Source organism: Apodemus sylvaticus, chromosome 3 (genome assembly GCF_947179515.1).
Source record: "Apodemus sylvaticus chromosome 3, mApoSyl1.1, whole genome shotgun sequence".
Lineage (NCBI taxonomy): Eukaryota > Metazoa > Chordata > Mammalia > Rodentia > Muridae > Apodemus > Apodemus sylvaticus.
Genome location: NC_067474.1, coordinates 142340217 through 142363062, shown reverse-complemented (window position 1 = coordinate 142363062; position 22846 = coordinate 142340217). Strand labels below are relative to the sequence as shown.

Sequence of the window (22846 nt, the reverse complement as noted above, 5' to 3'; positions counted from 1 at the left end):
TATGTGTGTGTACATGTGTGCACCTCTCTCTCTCTATCTCTCTCTCTCTCTGTGTGTGTGTGTGTGTTTGTGTGTGTGTGTGTGTGTTTGCAAGGTGCTGGGTATCAAACCCAGGACCTTGTGAATGCTAGATCTAAAAATATATAAGGCCTCTTGGAAATTAGAGATTTTTAACCAAGAGGGTAGAAGAGGAGGGATGTGATTTATCCTTCCTCCATGAAAAACTAAAGCCTGGACAAAAGACAGAAAACACTGTTTGTCAGACATTAGTGGATAGACAACACAGGCTTGTGATATCTGAGCAAAAAGACACAAAGTGAACCTTGGAATGTTCTAGAGAGCTCCCTGGGGCACTTCTAGGAATAGTGTGAGGAGGGAACAGATATCCAGACGGCCCCCTTGGTGGAGAAGATGGAGATCTGGGAGGGAAACCGGTTCAAGTACCTGCAAGGAGGAGAGAGGAGCAGAAGACAGAGGAGAGGGGGAGAGGAGAGAAGAGGGAGGAGAGGAAGACAGGGGAGAGGAGGGGGAGGCAGAAGAGAGGGAGACAGGGAGAGGGAGGGAGAAAATGAGAGGGAACACACCCTGGAATTGTGCACCCTGGATTTGTGTCCCTGGATTGTCTGGCTTAGTTCTGAGGGGCATGCCGACACACAGGAGAACTACTCCGGACCACCTGGAAGTAGTAGACAGAGCAGCCCCTGTTCACACAGGGCAGGGCAGCTTGAGTTCGTCTGTATTTCAAAATGAATTAAAGGAATAGAGCAAAATGTCAGCAATGGGAGGATTAAATTCACAAAGGCTCGTTGGACCCAGAGAAAATGAGAAGGCAGACAAAGAAGGTGGTGAGAGACTCCAGGAGTGGGAGAACTGGCAGATGAGGTATTAAAGCAACATTAATAGCTGCACCCCACGTGCTCAGGAAGCAGCGTTAATAATTGCTCCCACATGTTCAGGAAGTGACATTAATAACTGCACGCCACAAGGGAGAAGACTCATGAGCGGGAAGACAGGGCAACCCCAAATCCAGCTTCCAGTGACTAGAAAGAACAGCCAAGATAAAAGTAAACCGGAAAGAGTAACAACAGACTAGGAGCCGCATCGGGAATGACCCAGCAGGAAAGAGACAGAAGGCTGGTGAGACCCAAGCTGCCCATCAGCAGCCTTATTGGGGACCTAAGGTCCCTAACATCAGAGTTCCAGGAGGGAGAGCCCTGGGTGGAAAGGAGTAGAAACAGTAAAGTTTCCAAATTCAACTAAAGCCATGAATTTGCAGACCCAAGAAGTCCAGCTAAGCAGAATACATGGAAAAAAATTACTGCAAGGAATGTCATAGTCAAACTGTGAACTGATGACAAAAACAATCCTGAAAAATCTCAGAAAAAAAGGACACATTACATAGGAGCAAAAACCAGGATTTTTTATACACCATTGCACAGTGGACAGTCAATAGACATCTTTAAAGAAACTGAAGAAAAAAAAAAAAAGAAAAAACTGAAGAAGAAAAACAAAACCAAATTAAAAGTCAGCCTCAAATTCTATACTCAGGAAATATCCCTCAAAATGAGGGTAAAATTGATCTTTTGAGACATATGAATACTGAACAAATGAACTTTATAATAACTGTACTACTGAAAATCTTACAGGCCAGACTTGGTGACGCATGCCTTTAATCCCAGTACTCAGGCTTCTGTGAGTTCAAGGCCAGTCAGGGCTACATAGTGATATCCTGTCCCCCAAACAAACAAAAACACTTTGAAGGACTACACAAGAGAATGACATTTACAATCAGTAAGAGAGCCATTAGGAAACTCCCTGATATTTGAGAAACAATGCGTTTTAAAATAATTCACGAGTCAATAAGAACAAAAATCACAGGGGAAAGCAGAAAATATTTTGAATGTAACGAAATGAAAAAGTGTCACATATAAAACCCTGGAGAGAGACAGAAAAGTTTGATAGCCTTAAAATGCCCATTTCAGAAAGAAAGTTCTTGAACTTTAAGCTCAGCTTCTGTTTTAAGTAAGAAAAGAGCCAAGAGATACAAAACACAAAGAGAGAAATAAGAAAGGGGGTCAGACAAACAAGGCAGGAAAACTCTGAAAGGAAAAGCCGGTTCCATTAAAATGGAAAACTTAGCCAGAGGGATGTGAAGAGTGAACTCGGAGATGACAGCTCTCACAGATGTCAAAAGGACAATGAGGAGACACTAGGGACCATTTTCTGGAAACTCACAAACTATCAGAGCTCGCACAAGAAGAACAGACAAGCCGAGTAGCTCCATCATCCCTCTCTTTATCCCACCCCCTCCTTTCAACTTTAGTTTTGTTTATTTATTTTTTGGTACAAAGTATCTAGGATTATAAGCACGGGCCACCATGCTGGCTACACTGTATCTATTAAAGATAATTTGTGTGATAGCACGCTTCCTTTAATCCCAGCACTCAAGAAGCAGAGGTAGGCAGATCTCGGAGTTTGAAGCCAGCCTGGTTTACAGAGTGAGTTCCAGGATAGCCAGGGCTACACAGAGAAACCCCATCTCCAAAAAAACAAAACCAAAAGAACAAGCAACACATCAAAAAAAAATTAAATTAATTGGAGTGAAATCTTCCCAGAAAGACAAGATGACTTTACTTGTGAATTCCACTAAGTATTCAGGAGAGATATAACGTCAATATTATACGAATACATCCAGAAGATAGGGGAGAGAAACCATCTGTTTATTCTGTGATGCCTAAATCCCTTGGAAACCAAAACCACAGAGAATACTTGTGGAGGTATTAGAGATGAAGGATCCTTCACAAGGAATACAAGGACAGACAGAACTACAGCACGCAGAGGCAGATGGATAGGAAGCTTGCAGACACTGTCACACTGCTCCTGTCCTCCAAGGACGGCACCCATACTAGTACATAGTCAGAGACATGCAGATCCCTGGGTTCCTTGGCCAGACACATAGGTGAGCCCCATGTCACAGTAAGAGACCATCTTTCCAAAACCAAGATGGATACTTCCTAAAGAAGGACACCTGAGGTTGGCCTCTGTCCTCCACATATATATGTGCACATAACCTCTGTCCTCCACATATATATGTGCACATGTGAGTAGACCCACACACTTGAATAAAGCAGAAGCATGGCTAATGTTCACCCAGAGCTTAGCATGGGGAAAGCATGACAGACTTCTAGTGAAATCATCCACGGGCCAGCTGGTGGCTGTCTTCACATATTTGCCCTCAAAGTGAATGATGAAGCCAGCTACTGTCCTCATTGTGTTCGTTCTGTAGCTACTGCAACAAATTGCTACAACTTTAGTGACCTGAAATAACACAATGTAACTCCTCAAAGTTCTGGAAGCTGAAGTACAACATTAGTTTTGCTGGGATGAAATCAAAGCAGCCAGCAAGGCTGCACTGCCTGAGGGGGAACTAGGAAAGACTGTTCCCTGAGTCTTCCAGCATTCCTCATGACTCACAGCCATATCATTCCAATCTCTGTCTCTAAGCCCAGGCTGCCTCCTCCGTGCTGGACCCCCCCTCTTACCAGGATGTCTGTGATCAGGCAGTTCAAGACACTCTCCCTGGGTCAAGATCTTTATCTTAATCACATCAACAAAGAGCCTTTTCCTTTTGAGGCAACATTTGTAGGTTCCAGAGATTTGGAATCTAGATATGAGGGGTCATTATCTAGTCTACACAAGTACAGATAAATTGTGTTGCATGGCAACTACAAAGTAACACTTTTCTGTAAAGGATATTTGACCCTCTTTAAAATAAACTTCTTAGTACCCAGCAGCCATAGTCCAGTCATATTCACCTGAAGCACAAGCAGGATATCCCCAATGTATTGAAGCAACTTGAATTTTATGTGTGTGTCTATGTGTATATGCACAAGTGTGTGTGTGTGTGTGTGTGTGTGGTTACTATTATTATTCTAAGAATGTGTATGTGTGCAGGCATTTGTGCATGTGGAGGTCAGAGTACAGGTTTGTGGAGTCAGTTTTGTTCTTCTACCTTTAGATGGGTTTCAGGGATCAAACTCTGGTTCTTAGGTTTTTGTTTGTTTGTTTGTTTGTTTGTTTTTTACAGTGAAGTTTAAACCCACAGAACCATCTCTCTGGCCCTAAAACAGCTAAGACCACTACCCAGAGTCAAGAAAACTGGGAGCAAGTACATTTGATGGTGACAATTTAACCCATTTCCCTTGTAGAATTGCTGAAAGTGTGGAATAAGAACTTAACTTAATTCCCAAGGCAAATGTTCAGTAAATTGTACTCCCAGTCATCAGTATGTAATAAAAGCCATTCTGCACACGGCCCCATCTTACAAAGGTCATCTTGTCTTTGGCTTCTTTTTTGGTAGGAGCAGGGAAGTTATTCCTTTGGGGACTGTGATGTCTGAGGCAAGGCACTGCAGAAAAAGGGGGAGAGCAATGCACGTGTCCGCAATTCTGCGCTGCATGTCCTTGGGAAACAGGAAGTAAGACTGGACTTTCTAACTGAATGAGAGATGACAAGTAGGGATGACAAGAGTCCCGTGTGTGGTGAGGAGGCTTAGAGGACGCAGGGGCAGAAGGGAAGGTTCAAGGGAGCCAAGAGCCTCCTTCTCGGTGGGAATGTACTGAATCATGATGGAGCAAGGGCGAGACAGAGAAGCTCAAACTCAAGGCAGCTCGTGCCCCTGGCAAGCAGGACCTCACAGCTCCAGGCCACGGCTAGGGGGCTGCTCCTCCCTGGGTACAGCCAGCCACAAGCCAGGGCCTGGCATGCCTCCCAACCTGGGAGTGAGTGCATCCATTCACAGGCCACAGGTTAATTCTGATTTCCAACCTCATTGGACTAAGAATATCTAGCTGGGTTCAAGTATGAAAACTTCAAATTTATACACACACACACACACACACACACACACACACACACATAAAAACCAAAACGGCTCAAGAAAATGGTTCTATTCTAAGCATTTTCTATAAGAGAAAAACCATCGTTGCCAGCAAAACTGTGAAAAATTAAACACTTGGTGTAAAACTTAATAAAAGCCTAATTGCTTCTTTCTTGGGGGTGGGACACATTGCCACAGGCCAAGTTGGGATGACCAAGTTTACACTTTCATTATTCCTAAACAGTAGAGTCAGGCATGGATGATACAATACACAAAACCTTAACTATCAACACTTCAGAACTGTTAATAAAATAATGAAAGAAATGGCATCTAGCAGGGAGTGGGGGGTAGGTGGATGGGGTGGGGTGGGGTCCATGACCTTGCCATCCACAAACAGGGAAATGTGCTGGCCCAAATCCACGCCCACTTCTATTCATCCTGGATGTATGCAGGCTGCATGCACTAGAGCTTTATCTGAGGACACACCCACCCTGAGCATGGGGGTCTCATCCCATGGGCCTGACCCCAAGGGAAATCTCCTATTTTTTGTGAAAACCTGAACTTGCCTCTGAGAGAGTGAAGTTCACATACTTCATCAAACAGTCTTTCCGTTTACCTGAATTCTCCTTTTCTTTCCCGCTTGCTAACTGGAATGAAAGACCATCAGTGCTCAGGTAAGGATGAGAATTGTCCAGACTGTACAACTTCAAGGAGGTTGCTGTACCTCTGTGCCTCTCAACCTTTCCATTTCAGATCAGATTAGTGCGAGGTCGTAGCAAACAGCAAGAGGTAAGTCCTACACAGAGCTCACTATGTAGCAAGTGTCTCACACCAGCCGTTCTCATCCCTGGGTTGTGACCCCTCTTACTGGGGTTGCATAGCAGATATTTACATTACTGTTCATTACAGTAGCAAAATTACAGTTATGGAGTAGTAATGAAATAATGTAATGGTTGGGGGTCAGCACAACATGAGGAACTGTGTGAAGGGGTGGAGAATTAATGCACTATAGCATCTCGTCTCATTAACCCTTTGAGGTAGGTTATGGGTACTCCCACTACACACAAGAAAAGCAGAGCACAGAGGGGGAGGGGAGGAATAATGAGGCTCATATCTGGGCAGCAGAGGCAAAGCTGGAACCTAAGTGACCTACTGACCTCCACTCCTGCTCCCTACAGGCCAGTGACATGCCACTCACTAGCAAACCATCGTTACATTAAAGCACAAAGGGGCTTAAAAATTACATTTCTTTTGAACAAAGCATAAGAGAAAAGGAGTGAGAAACAGGGGCTTTATGATCTTAGCCCCAATGGAGACAGATTTGTCTTTTGCTGGTCCTGTGTTTGTACAAGATGACTTTGTCCCTGGAGGGACGTCTACCTTGGGGCTCAGTCTTACAGGACAGTATGGGGTTTTCCCTAGGTGAGAACCAAAGGTAAGAAATGCCAGGAGAGAAGTTTGCAGTGCTTGTCCACTTATTTCTTTTCACATTTATGTCTTTATTTCTGTAATTATGTATGCGTGTATATATGTATGTATGTATTCAGCATAAGTCTGCACGAGTATGTATGTGGACCCACACATGTCATAGAACACATGGAGGTCAGGGGGCAGCTTGCAGGAGTCACTTCTGTCCTTACACCTTGTGGATTTCAGACACATGAGGTTGTCAGGCTTGGTGTGAGGTGCGTTTACCTGCTGAGCCATCTCCCAGACCCATCTCCCCTGACCCCCAGGATTCTGAGGCCTGAAACTCAGAATCCTCCTGCCTAGTATTGGAATCATAGGCATGCACCACTATGCCTAGTGTTGCACTGTTTCTATAAAAGCAGCACCAATATATATATTTTTATTATATATATATATATATATATATATAATTTTTATTTTATTTTTTGTTTTTTCGAGACAGGGTTTCTCTGTGTAGCCCTAGCTGTCCTGGAACTCACTCTGTAGAGGAGGCTGGCCTGGAACTCAGAAATCTGCCTGCCTCTGCCTCCCAGTGCTGGGATTAAAGGCATGTGCCACCACTGCCTGGCAACAATATTTTTAAATGCAAAGTATTTAAGTAAACTCAGATCTCTTTACAGTCAGAAAAGTAATACAGGGCCATATTCACAAACATCTAGGTATAAACGCCCACCTCCAGGCTATTGCCAGCTCCAAGCTCACCCGTCCTCCTCCATGCAATGGACCTCTTGACAAAGTGTCCAATAAATCATTGTTAAAGAAACCAAATGTCAGAAATGGATTCATTGCAACTTCACTTCCAGATAGTTCCCTGAAGGAGTGGCAGACATCATTGTCCTGGAGAACTGCCCCGCCCTGCTCACCTCACTGGTCTGTGCTTGCGGGTCCCCCCTCCCCTCCCATCCTTCCCCAGTGAGAAAGGTTGGGAACAGCAGACCCCATCCACAGCTTCTGCACTGTGTACACTTCTGTTAGGAAAAGTCCCCTGGCCACCATGTTTACCCACTTCCCTCCTCCCTTTGATTTCTGGGTTAGCATAAAAAATGAACACACAGTGACTTGATGAAACTTTCAAGTCAGTCAGTCTCACGGACTAACACATTGCAGACCTTGGATCTGACCAAACGGATCTGCCAGCCCTTTCTTTTTGAAGCAGAGTTGTGGTTTATCAGACATTTTGGTATGGATGTTAAACATGAATGGATAAAGACAGAGAGAGGGAGGAAGAGACACAGAGAGAGAGAGACAGAGACAGAGACAGAGAAACAGAGGTTGAAACTCGAAAAGGCAGTGACACACTCAGAAACATTAATGTGAGCATCTCTAAGAATTCACTATCTCTTGTATTTTTATTTTTAATGCGTATGTTTGTGCTTATATGTCTATACGTGCACTATGTGTGTGCTGGTGCCTGTGGAGACCGGAAGAGGAACTGGGCCTCCAGGTGCTTGTGAGCTGCGTGATGCGGTACTGGAGGGACAAGCACTCTGACCCATGGAGTTGTCTCCAGCTCCCATAATCCATTGCCTTTACAGTACTTACAGATGCTACTTCTGTGATGCTTGAAGTTATTACAGTAACTGGTTGCCAAGGAACCTGAAGGGGATCCCATGAAAGTTCCTGAAAGGGCTTCTGAGAGAACCTCAGCGAGAGGCAAGAAGCTTGGTGTCCTCACTGTAAACATGCGGAACAGTCTTGTTTCTGAGCCCCAGAACGTGTGGGAGGGAGGGAGGGAGGCCATGTACAGTCAGGCCTTCAGCCTGGCTCATGGCTGTCTGTCCCTATGATGAGAACATATTCCCCACCGCAGAGGCTAACTGGGCTGGGATTCTTCCTCCCGAGCTGGTAAGATGCTTTAAGGGGACTCCAGGCTGAGGGGCTTCTTGCCCCATAATTTCCCTGTCCTTCTTCCTGCCGCTATCAGACAGCATCTGAATCCTACAGCGGAGCGCTCCCTGTATTGCTGCAATCCGCAGACCTGATATTTCCAATGTATTTTCCAGCTAACTTCCTTTAGAAATTTTAATGCAATTCCGGATGTGAACAACACACGGATTCTGGATGTTTTTGGCTACAGGAAGAGGAAGGAATACTCTCCTACAGACATGGTGGGAGGGGTGTTCTCCTGGGGAGTATTGGGTTGTTATGATGATCAAGAGACAGAGAGGTACCTTGGCTTTGAGTACGCAGGGGGTGAGTCAAAAGCCTAAATGACAACTCCGGGTCCCATGGAATGACAATGCAAAACAGAGGTCCTGGGTGACAGTGCTTCAGGACAAGGATGGCGGGCTTGGGACATGTGTTACCAACAAGGGAGTTCAGTTCGTTCATCTGCCAAGTATTTATCAAAGAGCTTGGTGCTGGCAATGCCGCAGTAAGTCAGAAACAGCCCTGCCATCAACAATATTGATACATGTGGTTCTTTATGAGGCCAGAGCTGGCTTTAGAGTAGGGATGGCCCAGGGACCGACGGGCGGCAACAGGGTTAAGCATCCTCACCAGAGCAGGTAAGTTGGCCAAGTCATGCACGCTCTGCATAGGTATGGTTTCTTTACAATTTCTTCCTTTACTATCAGTGACACATGAGCCCATAGCAGGGGGAACGAAGAATCTACTTATACAGGGCACAAGTCTGGGTAATTTGCAGTTTTGTTTTTTTGTTTTGTTTTGTTTTGCTTTGCTTTGTTTTAGAGATAGTGAAAGTATATGGTTGGTTCAACCAACAGCCATTTATTAATCAACTATTATATTCAAGGAATAGTGCTAGGAACAGAGTCATACAGTCCCCAGGAATTACAGTAGTGTAGCCAGTATTAAGGTGACAGGAGAGGAAGGCAAGGTGACAGGAAGGCAAGCTAGAAAAGGCTCTGGGATGACAGTGGAGATGACTCTTAACAGATAAGGAGAAGCTCATGGCCAGAAGCACACGTGGGAGGAGCGAGAGGGATGTCCCACAGCAGCAGGTACCCATGACCTGACGCACCCTACCACCCCGCTGCTCCCGTGAGCTATGGTGCCCAACCATACTCCATTTCATCCTCATGCACATTGGGTCTAGACAGGTGGGTCAGAGGACAACAGACAGCCACATGCCCAGAGGGAGCCTGTGGAAGGTTTAACCCTGAAAGGCTTGTTTCAAGACATATGCTATAGATTACAGTGCACCCAAAAATCTTTTCATGTTCCCACCCGTACACATTCTTAGACTTACTCGGCTGTGTTGGGAATGAGGAACAGGAACACACACGAGGAGAAAGCAGACAACGGAAGGAGGCGGAGCGCCATCACAGCCTTGTCTGCCTTCCTCCACAAGGCTGGGAGGACTTGACCAATGGGTCAGTTAGTCCCAAGCTATACCAGGATATAGTCAGGACTTGGTTAAATCATTACAGAGGAGTGGGAGAGACAGGAGGACGAAAACTGGTTTTGAGACAGCAATAACCATAAACACGAAAACTTACCTCGCTGTCAGTATTGACTGACCATGAGTGGATCCCAAAAGGGGAAAGGGCGTGAAGAGAGAACTGTCCCCATTTTCACCATCCTGTGTGTAGATGACCAGAGCGGGGAGCAAAGGCAAGGGCGTGACATGAGCTGTGCAGACAGCTGTGGCCTGTGGTCCAGCCTGTGGTTTGAGGGGCACTGCCTGTCCAGATGGGGCAGACAAGTCACAGCACACCGGTTCAGCTCATTTCTTTCTCAATAGATGGACAAAGTCTTTCGGCCTCCCACAAATAAATGGCTTATAACTGACCACAGTGAGGGGGACAGAAGTGAACTCCTGCTTAGTGTCCTCAGAACCTCACCTCCATTCGGTAAGCCCCTCAACATATGATGGGTAGCTTTCCTAAGTGGCCAGCCTTTCATGCTTTCATTACCAACGTAATATTCAAAAGACTTCCCTGCTGTCCTCTAAACCACCAGCCTAGACCCAAAGAGTCCTCGCAATATGAAGAACGAATGGAAAATATTTGGGCCACCAAACCATCTCCCCAAAATACAGGCTACAGAAGGAAAAAACAAAAGCAAAAAACAAAATACCTTTCTGTTGGAGGCGGGGAGGGAAGGAGGGTACCCTGCTGATATCTTCAGCCAAAACCGAGTCTATGAGACCTATCCCATGAGGAATGAACATTCAGGTCATCTTGTTAAAAATTAGAACGATTTCAAGGGTCAAGGAGATGGCAAGCTCGCTTGCTGTGCGAGCACAGAGACCCAAGTTCAAATCCCTGCGAACCACATAAAGCTCGACATGGTGGTACATGAGTGTAATCCCAGCATTCCTAACCAGGGATGTGGATTCCCCGGAAGCTCACACGTCAGCTATTCAAACACAAACACTGTGGAGGGCAGAGACCAACACCACAGGCTGTCTGCCCTTTGACCTCCACCCAGGAGCCCCAGAGCGGGCGAGCATACCCTATCCCTACAATTAAGTTCCACCAGGCAGTGAGCCAAACATAGGGTCCTTCTTTTTTTTTTTTTTTAGACAGGGTTTCTCTGTGTAGCCCTGGCTGTCCTGAAACTCACTCTGTAGACTAGGCTGGCCTCGAACTCGGAAAAATCCGCCTGCCTCTGCCTCCCAAGTGCTAGGATCAAAAACGTGTACCACCACTGCCTGGCAACATAGTACATCAGGACATCAGGACATTTGGACATCAGGATGTAGGCTGCCTTCTCAGAAACCAGTCCTGCTTTCAAAAACAGTACAGCCAGCATGGTCGTGGGTAAGAGCTGAGTCACAGCTGGCTCCGACACTGTCCCTGATGCACATTTGCTAATGTTAAGGTGACACCTTCCAGCATTGTGAGGAACTTGATGGGATAAAGCACAGGACGCCCAGTATGCAGCAAGCTCTCAATAACCAGTCACTCTATGGTCCCTGCTTAAAACGATGTACAAGGAGCAATTTTAAAAGTTCAGGAAGTAGATCGCTGCGGGCCGGAGAGCTGACTCAGCAGGGAACAAATATTCTTGCCATGCAAACACGAAGCCCTGAGCTCCAGCCACAGAACCCGGGTTAAGCCAGTGTGGCAATGTGCTCTTGTAATCCCCGAGCTGGACAGGTGGACATAGGTGGACCTGGGCCTTGCTGGGATCCAGCCCCCCCTGCCTGGATCAGTGGGTTTTAGGCCAGCAAGATACCCTGTCTCAACACCAAGAAACAGTAACAATAAAAAAGCCAAGATTGGAAGTATCTCTAGCCTCCACATGTATGAACACACACATGCGCCTGCCTTGGCACACACAAGTGCATGCGCACTGCTACTTTTGGTCGACTCTGCTTCCCTTTGTCTTCAGTGGCAAGCACATACGGATAAACTGCACTGCTGTCATTTCTAATTTGCACTAAGCTCCTCTTTTTATCTGACCCCTTAGTGTTCCTGTGCCCCATTCCCCACTAAGGTGATGCTATCATTTAAAGACTTATGAATGGCCTCCTGATTATTAGATAAGACATTCCTCACAAGCCCTGTACACTTTCACACTGCAGACTCCTTCCCACCTCAACCCCTTTCTCCTCTTGACTTGTGTGATACTGCATGCCCGTGGCAACAGCATGGAGTTGAGACCAAGGTAGACCTCCAGGACCCCTGTGCCACCCCCACAGGCCTGCAGCAGTGTCTGGCTTGGCTGTCCCTCGATCTGAGTCAGTTGGCCCTGAGTCCATCAGAGACACCACACGTGATGGTGGGTAGGATGCCTGTGTCACATGAATGAGTCGAACAGCGCTTTTGCTTCTCGGAAACTCCTTGTTCTCTGCCATGCTGACTCCGTCTGCTGTCACCAGCTTCCTAAGGGAGGCAATCTCCGGCCTCCATCTTCAGATCTCTACCCTGGTATTTTTACGTTGTTACCACAGGTGAATTCGGCCAACCTCCCGCCTTCCACTGTTAAATTCTCCATATTAGAGCATGTCCGGATGCCAGATCTTTCTCTTTGGAACACCAGTCACCACCTACTCCCAAGCATAGGGCTTGTCGCCTGAGAATTCTAGTATCACTTCCAGTGTTCACTTTCTCTTCCCCCCCAAACCAGTGTTCCGTGTGGTCTGTCTCATTTTTGCAAACTCTTCACCACAGCAGAGACTATACCAGCGCTCTCTTGTCCTCGTCATTCAGATCCAAATACAGTCTTGTTTCTTACGGACTGGACTCACCTCTGATTTTCTTCCAGTCACCCAAACCCTCTCACAGCTGCCCTGTTTGAGTAATTTGTTAGCTGACTGTGTTGTCCATTCTCTCCCTAGCAAACTCCAGTCTCTATCCTAGCGCTGAGAATCTTCTCAAACATTACTTCATGACACCACACTTACCTAACCCCAGATCTTCCAACTTCCCGTCTGTAGGATAAAATCATAACTCTTCAGATTGCCCTGCCATGCCTCGTATGGCCTGTCTACTTGAGCTTGATCTTGTTGGACTGGTTAGCCCTGTCAGCTGACCCCTGAAAACTCTCAAACTATTCCAGCCTCACATTTTATGAGCCCAGTGTTTTCTGTCTGGGAATGTCTTCCCATTGTCCTTCCAGAAGAATCTAGCATGGCTCTGAGTTGATCTAGCTTCCACTGTTGTTTAATGCTATTGTTGTTGTTGTTACTGCTGTTTTTGTTGCTGTTGTTGACAACTTTAGGGACTTGTTTCTTATCTTCCACCTTGTTGAGGTGTGAGTTCTTATCTCCTCTGCACAGCTGTACTCCAGGCTAGCCCATAACTTTCCAACCCATTCTCCAGGTTCTTCCTCCCTCCTCCATAGAGGGAAGGAGGGGATTACAGGCATGATGCTTCTGCATGAAGCCCTTAGTGAGGTCCAGTAGTCTGTCAGGCTTGCATGGCAAAAGCTTTTATCCACTAAGCCATCTCTCTACCCTTGTTTTGTGTTTTAAGAGGGGGCCCATGTAGTCCAAGCTAGCCTCAAAGTCACTACCTAACTAAGGGATGACCTTGAACTCCTAATCCTCCTACCTCTGCCTCCCAAGAGTTGGGATTACAGGCATCTGTGAACACACCTACCTGGTCCTCCCATGGCCCTGAACAATTCTTCCTTGGGAATCACAGTACCAGACGTTTTCCTTTCTTAATCAATGTAATTCTTTACAGCTCAAAGAGGTGCTGAACTGACTTACATTTGAAATCCATTTACTTCACACAAGTATATGAAGTCAGTAGAAACCAAAGACAAGGAGTTTACCCTAAGTCATGTGACCAGTAACAACAGAACTAGGATCTGGACCCTTCTAAGCTGAGAATATCCCAGCCCACATATCACCTTCCTCATTTCCTGTCCCCACCAAAGCACAAATGCCACGCAGTGTTTGTACACAAACTATGTATGACTATGTTGACTGAGATGGTTGTTCAAATGCTAAATCACAGTTCACAGCACCGAGAGACTTGTCTGCTCTGCCAGAGCACATTCAAAACCACCTCCTTTCCTTGTCTTAATCTTTGACATCAAAAACTCACCAACATTCATTCTCAAAGGAAATTTGGGGGTGCTAGATGGATCAGTGGGTAAAGTACTTGTCATGCAAATGAGGGTCCCAGCGTTAACAACCTCAGTGCTGTAGCAGCAGGACAAAAAGTGGAGACAGGAGAATTCCCAGAAGCTCACAGGTTGGCCAGCCTGGCCCACACAGTGCAGCAGCAACAAAGAGATCTTGTCTCAAAAAGGTGGAAGTTGAGGATCGACAGCTGAGGTGGCCCTCTGACCTCCATGTATGCTGTGGCATGTGCATACACACACACACATACACACACCATACACATATGAGCATACACATCACATATGCGCACACACACACACACACACACTGTATATACATACCCTTGCCCAATACACAAAGGAAATTTGGGGTTAAGTGAAGCTAAAGGGCCTTTATCTGACTCAAACACATATTGAGTTCTGGGGCTGAGATCCACCTTACAGGTCTGGGCCCATCCTCGCTGTTTCATAATGACCGGGAAGTAAAAACAGGCTGGCTAGCTGGGGGTGGGCGAAGCAACAGTTGCAGTTCTGGACATGGGGACAAGGAGGAGGGTGTGATTTCTCTGCTCTGATAGTTGGGATCTCAGTTTGAGAAATTACAGAAGTGGATCACAGGTGGAGCTGGGACCAAGGGGAGGAAAGGACAACAGAAAGGAAGGAGAAAGGACAGAAAGGCGGCAACCCAGGAAACAGTGCACGCAAGAGACAGACTGGCCCTGTTCTACACAGACGTTTGAAGCTGTCAGACTCACTGCTGTTGGACATGGCTGGCACCATTAACATCAGGTTCTGGCCCATTTGCATGATTTATAATGTTGTTCAGATTCATCTAGAACTCTATATGTAGCTCAGGCTGGCTTAGAACTTGCGATTCTCCTGCCTCACTCGGTTGCTCAAGTGTTAGGCTGACAGGCTTGTGTGCAACCTCCCTGGCTGGAATTCCCGCCTTCCTTTCTTCCTTCCTTCCTGCCTTCCTTTTCTTTCCATCCTTCCTTTCCATCCTTTCCTTCCCTTTCCTTCCCTTTCTTTCTTTCTTCCTTCCTTTCTTTCTTTTTTCGAGACAGGGTTTCTCTGTGTAGCCCTGGCTATTCTGGAACTCACTCTGTAGACCAGACTGACTTCGAACTCAGAGATCCACCTGCCTCTGCCTCCCAAGTGCTGGGACTAAAGGTGTGGGCCACCACTGCCCCGCCTGCAATCTTTTCTTCATTCACCTTCTAGCTTCTGATCTTATTTCTCTGGGATTCTCAGGTTTGACATTTCCAGGCTTCCCTGGCAGCTATTTGGCACTGCCGTGGTGCCAAGCCCTGTGCCCAGGGTCGGGCTCTCTACCTTGGAGCTCTTGAAACCACTCCTTTCTGCTTCCGCTTGTTGAGCCTTTTCTCGGGTGACAAAGACCAAGAGTGAGGTTCACAAAAGCTCACAAGGTGGAATGCACGGGAAATACCACTGGGAAATCATGACATGAGACATGTAAGCCAGCTTTTAAAAAGTCACACAGTAAAGAGGCAGGATTGCAATATAAAGCCCAAATAAAAAGAAGGGGGGTGAGCACTTCACGGGAGAGAATTTTTCCTTAGTCACAGCACTCACTGAGCCTTCTGTTTGGATGTCCTCTCTAATCTTTGCAACAAACTCCTATTTGTCCTTCAACACTTTGCTGAAGTATATTCTCCAGGAAGCTGGGACGCCTTCTCTGACGTTGGATACATTTAACAGACCTGGTTCTTGCATCCCGATCTGTTCTGCTATCACTTTGGCTAACACTTTGTCTCTTCCACCACCTCTCTGAGGACAAGGGCTAATTATCTTAGTCAGTATAGCATCCTCTAGACACAACAGGGTGCCTGGTTTATACCAAGTGTTTGTTGTTGTGTTGATAAATACACAGCCTGCAAGTACAATTCCCACTTCATTTGCAAACCTTGGTTTGGTCGCTGGGACTTTTCATGTGAAAGCAGTTTCCCCTTGTGAACAAACGAATTTGAGACTCATAAAGTAAGCTCCATCCTCAGCAGCACATTAGTCTGCTCTTCCATACCCTGGAGACGGGAGCATTTCCCCTTCACACTAAACCTCCTGGGGCAGGCTTGATATTAGCAGCACATCTCCTCGCTAGCATTTTTATTGTGGCAAAAGCTAAATTACACTGCGAACCTAATGTGGCCACCAGTCTTAGTGAATTGGGGGAAGGGGTAATTAGAAGACAACATTTCTGTAGCAGACCTAGGCACGGAGATGGAGGAGGAAGTTGATTTAAACCTAGCCATTAAAAGAAATTCGCCAAAAACTCAAGCAAAACAGGAGCTTCCTCTGGACATGACAACGTACTCTGGTGTCTAGGGTCTGTTCCCCACGGTTGTCAGGTCAGAAAATAGGGGAGAAGTGCCTGCCTTGGGCACCGCTCCTTCTCTACCGTGGGACCTGCTTTGCTTAATGAGAGCGCTCTTTTTTTTCTTCCAGTAACAACAACCACAGTTTGCTCCCCAACGCACCATCTCGATCTCGCCTTCGATCCCCAGCAACCCCCACCAGGCTTAACTCGGGATCAAAAGTGCCTGTAGCTGGGCTGTCAGGCCTCGGCAGAGCAGGCGCGCGGTGGGGAGGCCGGACCCCGGTGTCTCCACGGTCCCCGAGAGGACACGGGCCGCAGGGGCGGGCCTGTCCACGTAAGAAGGCCACGCGCCCCCGAGATCGCGCGACTGCAGGGACTTCAGCGGCTCTCCTACGGCCTCTCGCAAGCCCTGGACCCCTGAGATCGCCGCGGTCCTCATCGCGGCCGGGTCCGCGTCGGCGGTGAACCGGTGTCCACCGCGCTGCCCAGCCTCGCGTGGCTGGGCCCTCTCGCCGCACCGTGACAGCTGGGTGCCCAAAGGGTTAAACCCGCCGCGCCGCGCCGGGTGTCCCCCGCGCGCCGCCCCGCCGCCGCCAGCCGGCCCCAGCGCGCACGCGCCCGCCCGTTACCTGCGGTGGCCTCCGCGCTCCTCCTCCACCTGGCCGCGCTCTCCCGGGGCCGCCCCTCAGCCCGCCCCCTCGGCTCTCCGCCGCGCACCCTGCTGGCTGCCCCGCCGTAGCCCGCGGAGGTGGGGCCTGGGGGCGATTACCATGTATTAGCATACCGGAGAGTGTCACGTGCCCAATCCAGCCAATAGTCACTCGGGAAAGGCGGAGATTGAATTGAACACGCCTTGGTGCTGCTCCAGGCCTGAACCGGTAGCCATGGCAACGGAGGGGCGGGCGGAGGAGGGGAGGGGGAGGCTCTGGAGCCTTGCGTCTCCCGGGAACGCCTCCTCTACCTAAACTCCGCACCAGGACCCCGGTATACTTTTCCTATTATGCATATGGAGAGCACCTCAGAGTGGCCTAGCCAGGGAAATTCAGATTCCGGAAATGCTCTGAACACTTAAACCACGTGCCTAACACTTTTCTGCAGCTAACTCTCTGATAGCCTTAGGAAGTACATATCATAAACTTAATTTGATACTGGGGCAAGTTTATGTTCAGAGAGACTCGGCCACACACCCTAAGTCACACAACCACCACACACATTGAAAAGTGGAAATGTGAGAACATCAGGCCCAGAGCTCCTCTGCATTCTTCACAATTCCAGAATTGAGGAAAAAGACTATACTAACAGTCTAAAGAACCTTCACCAGTGGGGCACCTTTGTACTGCCCCACAATGGCCTTCTGAGGCACAAGTCCGGTACCCATATTACAGACAAGGCCTTGGCCAAACAGCTATTAGGAGTCTACGGTTAATCACTCGATCTATGAATGCTTAAACTATCAAAAGTTTTACATCCATCCTTAATTGCACTATTGCTATGGCCACTGTACTGGTCCAGACACGGAACCTTTGAAGCAGAGCAAGGAAATTTTCCATACTTATACCTCCAGTACTTCGAACATTTAGATTCCAATCCTGGCTTATCTGACTCCAAAGCTATATTCTAATGGCACCTCATTGTACAGGGTTCGTTTAACTTAGGTTTAGGCCTAAGAACACCTTCCCTTAGAGAACTGTCACTCAAGATTGAAATATATTCCGTGACAAGTGGCATATGTTGAAGTCACAAAACATAAAGTCACCCAGTTGGTAGGGGGCTCTAGAATTCTGTCCCTCTGCTTCATCTCTGTTCATCTGGTAATTCACCTAAAGACGCAAACACTTCCATATGGGCTTGCTTACCTCAGTGGCTCACTGATTTTAATGTAGCATGGATAAATTACTGGATTAGGCCCCGTGGTTTAAATGAACTATCCAGACACTTTAAGATCATTTAAAATACATGAACATTTCTTCTCAGCAGACTGATTTAAAATCCAATTTCCTTCTAAACTGTGACTTAAGAGCACAGAAGACACAGAGGCAAACCTGCCTGGGTTACCATCCTGCTTGGCCATTCATCAGCTGTGTGGTCTAGGGCAAGTTCTATAACCTGCTTGTGCCTCAGTTTCTTCACCAATCAGACAGGATAGGAATGTTGGGATCATTAAAGAATTAACGTCTAAAAGGCATGCAATGCAGGCCTGGCCCAGTGGGTAAGACTCCATCCTTGCTAGCTATGGTCTTTCCACATCTGGCCCAGGATCTCCCACCAGATAGACAACCCATGCGCTCAGCTCTCTCCTCCCTTCCTGGCAGTGGGACACAGAAGTTTCCCGTCATCTCCTGTGGCACATTAAACAGCCTGTTGTGCTGGTGGAGGCTTGTTATCTCTGCAAATGACATTCTCTTTTCCAGGGACCATAAATAATTCCTGGGCTCAAAGGACCTGGTCTCTCCTGCACATCTCCTAGCACCAAATTACCGGAGTGGCTCCTTGTGCAAGAGGAGCATAGGCAGCGAGAGAGCTAGCCATTAGTCAGGGCCCTTGGAACAGTTTTATGAGGGCCTTAATGAGGGAGATGAGCTGTCCTCAGGAACTGGTGCCGTCTTTCCTGGCCACAGGAAATGAGCTCTTTGTGCTCAAAGGGTCTCAAAGCCCAGGCACAAGGAGTGTTCAGGAAGTGGGCTAGGGACTGGGCGTTGTTGACACAGGCAGCCTCAGGGCCTAACAGCCTCTGGCCTGCTCTTCTCCCTAGAAGACCAAACCGACTCACGCTGCTACACAACAGCAATAGCACCAAAGGGTGGCATGTGGTTGTAGGTGTTAAACCTGTCCTCCTACTATGTGTAGGAGCTGTTACCCCTGACTCCCCTGCCCCTTCCCCCCTAAAGACACCACAGTATAGAACAATGGTTAATGGCAGTGTTCCTGGAACCTGATGTGAATCCCACTTCCTCCACATGAGTGTCAGTGTGACTGTGGGAACGTTCCTTAAACCCTTAGCACCTCAACTTTCTCATCTGTAAAATGGGACTGAGAGTGGTCACTGTCACAGGTTCTTGCTGGGATTAAATGAATTACTAAGAGAGACAGCAGAACACCCTCCAGTAAGCACTGCTGATGCATTAGATAACTGGACAAAAACACTTTAGTCCAGTAAATGTAGCCTTAAACAGCCGACCTCAGGCCCTCTCTCCAGCTCATGTTGGCCCCAGTCCCCTCTAAAATGAGAATAAAGGATTCCCAGAAAATGAAGACCCCATGCTAGAGAGCTTCAGTTTGCACCTCGGATCTGCCACACTCCTTGTGCTATGTATGAACCAGAACATGTATTTTACACATCTGAGCCTCAGAGCCTAGATTTGTGAAGGGAGGTTAACTTCCCTGGAGCCTTCCTGAGCCCGATGGGGTCTGGCAGGAGATGATGAAGGCCTGTACAATACAGAGGCTCCAGTCCACCTACATCTTCCTCCTCTTTAGCTTAGCTCTTCAGGCATGAAACATAGCTAGAGATCATGGAGGACTTACCTTGGGCCTTTCTGTTACACACATCATTCTTTTAATCCTCAAGCTGGGCCAAGGGACGGGGGAGAGACAGTAGCTTGTCCAAGATCTCCATGGCTGTCTGTGGCTAATTGAGAGTCCTGCCAAGACTATCAGATTCCCAAGTTCATCCTAAGAACCCATCATTCTGCTCTCTGGCTTCCAACTCCAGCTGACAGGAGTTGTGTGTGTGTGTGTGTGTGTGTGTGTGTGAGAGAGAGAGAGAGAGAGAGAGAGAGAGAGAGCCCTCCATCCATCTGCCCACTCTCACCAGCACCCACCAGTGCTCAGGTTAAGGAGCACTCCATCTGTACAAGCGCATTTACAGAATGAGTGGAAAAGGATGAAGATGTCATTCTTATGAACCAAAGGTTCAAGGAGAAGGATGAGGAAGAGGAAGGCAAGAGAGGGAAAAGATGGATGCACTTGTATTAAGGGGTCAACAAAGCCCAGTGACTAAATCAATCCTGAGAGCAAGGAAAGTTAACACATTGCAGGTCGGAGCCAAATTATCCCGGGCTATTTTGAGTCTCTTAGTCAGTCTGCTTGAAAGGCACTCATTGCCCACATCTGTGTCTGATCTCACATCCTTGTGATGCTCACAACTTTACAATGTACTCATTGCAGACCTTTACCTCTCACTACTCCAAACGCTAAGAATAGCATCTGATAGATAGCATCTGAAACCTACAGCAGAAATCCTCCCACTTTGCTGTACCCACGCCCACCTCCCCAGGGTGTTTGGTACACGCTTTGATTTGTGGTTTTCGTCATTCTGTAACTATTAAAATGTCATGTAACCACATCCACGGTAGATCATAGTACTTTGGAAAACACCAATCCATGTCCATGGATTAGGATCTCTTACATTTGGTTCCAGAATAAACTCTTACTCTCTTTGAGATGAGAGCTGGTTTGGGGTTTACATTCTTTCTTGTTCGGTGATGGAAAGTGCTTACCTTGGGTTGTCCCAGGAGGAAGGCTTCTCACCCGCTGACACCCTCTGCCTGCTAAACAGGCATGAGGAAGGGAGGGCTCCCTTTTTTGTTGTGGGGGATCCAGCTTTTAGAGTTCAGAAGTCTGCCATGTATCCAAAGATGAGTCTTCTTTAGCACATATTCTGGGAGATGTTGGGGTCCTGCTGGAGCCCTCTAGGGACTCTATTAAAAAGCATCAGAAGGGTGATTTCCACAGGAGCTTTAGCTTCCAACTGTAATGAGATACCATAGATCGGATGACTTAAACCAATATAGATGTATTTTCTCACAATTCAGGATCGCACAATCTGAAATCCTAGTGTCTTAATCTGGATGCTCAGTGAGACATCTGTCCTGAATCTCTTTTCTAGTTTCCTATGTATGACAGCCAGCAACTTCTGACATTCCTTGGCCTGTGGTACCTCAGTCCAATGTCTGGTTCTGTTTTCTCATGGTGTTCTCTCTCTGTATCTCTCTGTATTTCCTCAAGTCACCCTGATACAGTGTAGCCCTGTTGCAACTAGATGATAGAAGAAGGTCTCATTCACAGGCACTGGGCTATAACTTTGTTTTGGAGATGCAATTTGACCCTCCATAGCATGTTTGGAACAAGCTGTGAAGAAGACGAGGAGGGAGGGAGCGAAGAAAGGAAAAGAATGAAGACAAAGAAAGAGGATGGCAAAAGAAAGGTCTGTGTTCACGGCAGCAGCAATAAGGAATGTGACTAGGGTCCCTCCGGAATAGGACCAGCCTTTCCTTCTTGGCCAACTTCATTTTTTCTCCATAAAGGTCTACATGTCATAGACTCCTGAAGCACATCAGAGCACCCGCAGAAATTCGTTTATTCACTCCCCAGATGCCAATCAAACTCTACCAGGGAAAGTAAGGATCCTGGGTATGAAGATCTAGGGTGTCACAGTAAGTCTGAACATGGCTAGGAGCGGAACAAAAGATCCCAGACCCTAATCCTGAGCTCTACTGATGCCAGCTAAGAAGGCTGCCTCTCACTCTGGACCCAAATATCTAGTTCTCTGACAAATCCGAATTATTAAACACTGTATTGTAAGGCATCAGCCAGTTCCCTGGGCTCCACCAGATGATCCAGTCTCTGAAGGGCCTTGGAGGCACGGACAAAGCTAGAAGCATCCCAGTTCTAAGTGCAAGCTGGCATCTTTTTTTTCCCTTTCACCCAATTAATCTCCTAACCCTGAAAACATCATCTCTGGATGCAAAGGCTAAATTGGGCACAAGGGACCTTCCTATGGGTGGAGACAATGACTTGTTTATCCTTTTTTTTTTTTTTTCCGGTCCCTGTGTTAATATAGAAGCCATCATGAAATTTCCCTTAAGAACTTATTTCTTCAGTGGGCTGGGGAGATAGCTCAGTGGTTAAAGTTCTTTCTGGGTAAATATGAGGACCTTAGGCTCTCTGGCGTGGTGGTATATTTGTAACCCATCATTGGAGGAAGGTGAAGGGAAGTGGATTGCCATCGCCTTGCTGGCCAGCTAAGCTGGCTTTAACAGGAAGCTCCAGGGTCACCAAGAGACTCTGTCTAAAAGGATAAGGCAGGAAGATGATGGAGGAAGATATACTGATGTCACCTTCCCACCCTCACGCGCATCTGCACCGTTTGCACACACGCATGCATACATGCACCCCTCGACACACTCACAGACCACTTATTCAGTGAATGAACTCATGTGGTTCCAGAAAATGCCAAAAGCTCTCTGTAGGTTACTGGTCTACATCCCACAGATGCGAAAGGACCAGGGTCGGCTTAAGTTGCTGGAATTCAGTTGTCGGAGCTCTGTGGCTCTGAATATTCCCTTTGCCGTTTCATCGTGAGAAAGGATGGTGTCTTGCTCCTAATACTTGTGGCTGGTGTGAATATGGTTCTGCCTAGAGCTGTCACGAGATGAGAGATCAACCTGGAGCAGCAAGACTGAAAACTAGTGTAGGCAGGGGTCAGAGATGGGGTCAACCCAGCGGGAGTTGTCAGATGAGAGCAGGGGTGAGAGGCAGGTCAGACATGAGATCAAAGCTCAGGAACTGGGGCAGGTATGGCTGCTCTCGACTCTCCTGAGGAAGAAGGCTTGTTAGCTGGAGCCCCTTGGGAAGACAGATCATCAGGGTCTCTGAGTTAGGCCTCCGCTTAC

General features: G+C 47.3%; 1 protein-coding gene across 1 annotated transcript in view; it reads right to left on the bottom strand.

The window, feature by feature from the left end:
* Phc2 (polyhomeotic homolog 2) overlaps positions 1–16877 on the bottom strand; it is a 100197-nt gene extending 83320 nt beyond the window's left edge. The window contains exon 1 of the mRNA XM_052177426.1: positions 16802–16877. The gene's annotated coding sequence lies outside the window, so the exon portion shown is untranslated. The remainder of the gene's footprint in view (positions 1–16801) is intronic.
* Between the last annotated feature and the right edge of the window lie 5969 nt (positions 16878–22846).